The sequence below is a fragment of the Pyrus communis genome, chromosome 3, assembly GCF_041283825.1.
Source record: "Pyrus communis isolate YQ-2024b chromosome 3, ASM4128382v1, whole genome shotgun sequence".
Taxonomy (NCBI): Eukaryota; Viridiplantae; Streptophyta; class Magnoliopsida; order Rosales; family Rosaceae; genus Pyrus; species Pyrus communis.
In genome coordinates this window covers 23,170,722-23,174,187 of record NC_142567.1, presented here as the reverse complement: position 1 = coordinate 23,174,187, position 3,466 = coordinate 23,170,722, and the positions used below count along the sequence as shown (strand labels likewise).

Genomic DNA, 3,466 nt, shown 5'->3' with positions numbered 1-3,466 from the left:
ACCAACAACACACCAAAGTTACAAAGAAAGAGGGCCAATTACAAGAGAAATACGAAATAAGATATGGACCCCCCAAAACAAAGCCCAAACAAAGGTTTTGAGCCCAGAAACAGACAAACCAAACAGCGAACCCTAGTCCTGCAAGAACAGATGCCGCTGAAGTATCTCTGAGATCCTGCTGGAAACCGTATCTCCGCACAGACTCCATAGGTCCAGCCTTCCAACTTCGCATAATTGATGAAAGAGATCACTCCAACATCCTCAAAAAAGCAGCATGCAAATTGGAACCACAACCACAAACCAAAGGAAGCTAGTGAGAATGACCCATTAGCATCAAATCCATCGAAGACAACAGAGCCACCGAAGAAAAATCCATGGGAGGTGGTGGTGTGAAAACCCAAGCCGAAGCTCTACGCACTTCTCAAGGGAATCGCGTCGAAACGCATTGATAGATTGTGGTTACAGATACAAAAATATATGGGGTTGAAGAAAACCAGAGCCAAATTCAAAGGGCAGGAAGAGGAAGGAAGAAAACCATGGAGGTGGAAGATGGGAGAGGGGAAAGATCGGAGACGTATAAAAAGGATTTGTAACATTTCCAAATTAAATTAATGAATGTGTGGGAGGACTAGTGACACACCCCGACCCAGAAAGTCCACTTGGACCCTGAATCGAGCTGTGCTGGCCGACACCTAGAAGGTGACGAAGCCATAAAATGTGATAGTGTATAAAAAGTGAATGAATTTGAATTTAAAAGTGTCTAAATACCAGAGTGCGCTATGAGTGGGAGCGAACCCATTTCACACACGATGTCAGAGCATCAGTAAGGTACAGTAGTGTGGGTAAGAATCATACCCTCAAAAATATCCATCAATACTAAGATTCGCCACAGATTCTTGTCGATACAAACTCAGCAGTTAAAACCTGGAGGGCACCAAACAGAAGGTGTGAGTAAGCAATAAAACCAAGCTTCCCAAAGTTACTACCTCTAAAAAAGTAATGCCCCTAAATGTAAAACCCGTATCGTTTTCCATAAGACAGTACAACATATATACATATATCCAAACCATACTCAGAAATGACCAAAACCGCGGTTTGCCATCAACTCCACCATACATTAATAAGTAGGCCAAATGAACTAAATCAATACAAAGTGATATATCAGTCAGAGTCATCTAAAATGACTTGTACATCTTATCCATATCTCATCAATCATGGCTAGCATATAAGTCGGAGTCACCTATGGTGACCTGTACGACTTATCCATATCTCATCAATCATGACTAGCATATAAGTCAGAGTCACCTATAGTGACCTGTACGACTTATCCATATCTCATCAATCCTGGCTAGCCAATAGCTCAATAAGTATACCTGCACACGAGTTGGAACCACCTAAAATGGTCTGTACGACAGGACTGGGTGTAAATAAATATGCTCAAGTGCTACGATCACGTGAAGACTGGGCGAATAATCGCGGGTCACCTACGAGTCGGAACCACCTAAAGTGAGCGTAAGGTGCGGGAGGTGAACATCACGTGAAGGACTGTGCCCTGGCCACGGGCGGGAGCACTAACACCGGGGTGCAGGTTTATGAGCTCTCAATGCATCTCAATATAACATGTGCAACTCATGGCAACTAGTACGACAGTATCGAAGTTGCCTAACTCATAACTGTAGTCATGCTATAATGCAATCGATTCAACTATTACCAAAAACTCACCTGAACTTACCTGGGTGTCCTAAGTTCACCTTTGCACTTGAAAGCATTCCCAATAATTATATGCAAGTAATATACATATGGATATATCATGATGCAATCTACTACTTAACCATGTCATAGCATTTTCAATTATAAACAATATGGTGTGAAGTGTACAATCAGTAACGCCCTACTCCCAAACTACTTATTTTCAGGGATAATTATCCATGACAACCCAATTAACTCTAATTTAACTAACTAATTCACAAAACTAAAACTTGCCTTTACAAATTTCCTTCGCATTACTCAATTTCCCAAACAAGGCTTTTGTCTCAAATATTTTATGGCTGCATCTAACGTCTCGTTAGACTGCCTACGTACCCTAGACAGGGATCAAGCCATTCGTAGTTCATATAGTACTTCAAGCATTCACATAAATATGTATGAAAGTAATATGTCTAATCAATTTAAAAGTGTCAATAGAACTCTCAATAATATGTACGATAAAAAGGAAAAGATGCACTCACCTGGAGTCCACGCTATGATTCTCTAGCGCACGCATCGAGGCGTCCTGAATGATTGGTCCCTGTGACCAATTATCAAATCACATCTCAGAACTCTTATCCGTAGAATATGTAATTCACATAAAACACAACCTCAACGACATTCTAAAATAGTTTGATACCCATTGACCACAAGTCAACCGTCGATCAAAGATCGACGGTAGGGTTTACAACCCTGTATAACTTGACCCGGAAGATCCGCATATCAGATTTCCAATCCGCAAATCCCAACGATCCACAATATGTTTCTAGAATAACATATTAAAATTTCATTACGATCCAACGGTCAGATCTCCGCCAATTGCCTAAAACAAGTGGCCGTGAACATTTATTTTACTAACTTACAAATCCAATTCAGGAAGATCCGTAAGTCGGATTCCCGATCCGTAAATTCCTATAATCTTTAAATATTACGTATTATAATGTATCCAATTTTGGTGACAATCTAACGGTCGGATCATCGATTCACATTTTATCAAGTAACGTATCGTAACGAATTTAGGTTCTAACTATCAACCTATGTCATTCAAATGACAAAACTAAATTCAAGACATTTGACATAGCCTTAAAATAGCATTGGCGGCCCACTAGCCACGCGCCGCAGCGGGTGGCGGTCGGCCGCCCCGACTCGCCAGAAAATTCAACTATTTCCAAAAATTCTCAAACTTCACAGAAATGAATATCTCAGTGAGTGTAGCAACTTTCATACCTGCCACGAAGTCCAAAAGTGGACGGAAGATGGTCAATTTTGCCCACGAAGCCGGCGGGTGCCTAAAACTTCCCGACATCGATTCGTCGTCTACGGTGGTCCAACGGGGTCAATTTTGGTTGGGTTTTTCTCCTGGGATGATGGGCTACAAAGCCCAAGTGGTGGCATCGGCCATTGCTTTGCCGATTTGCCGGAAAATCGAGAAAGGTGGCCGGAGCACCATTGATTTTCGTCAACTTTCGTGGCCTTAAACCGCCTCATACCATGGTTAATCAAGGTGGTTCTTGGGTGGGTTTTGTAGAGGGGAATGAGAGCTTCAAGATGGTGGTGGTGGCATCAAAAAAATCCACCGGAGTTGGCCGGAATCGGCCTTGGAAAGTGGGTGGTCGCGAGTGGGAAAAACCCACGGGAAAGCTGGGATTTTTTTTTTTTTTTTTTTTCTTTCCTTTTTCTGATTGGGCTTCACCTTAAATAACCAATTTCTGATTGGGGA

At 42.0% G+C, this 3,466-nt stretch overlaps 1 long non-coding RNA gene across 1 annotated transcript; it reads right to left on the bottom strand.

Moving 5' to 3' along the window:
• Window positions 1-768: 768 nt before the first annotated feature.
• On the bottom strand, window positions 769-3,466 carry LOC148698156 (uncharacterized). The gene is made up of 3 exons (XR_015960344.1): window positions 2,974-3,466; window positions 2,229-2,287; window positions 769-924 (listed from the first exon to the last, which is right to left on the bottom strand). It is a non-coding gene; the product is annotated as an uncharacterized LOC148698156 (long non-coding RNA).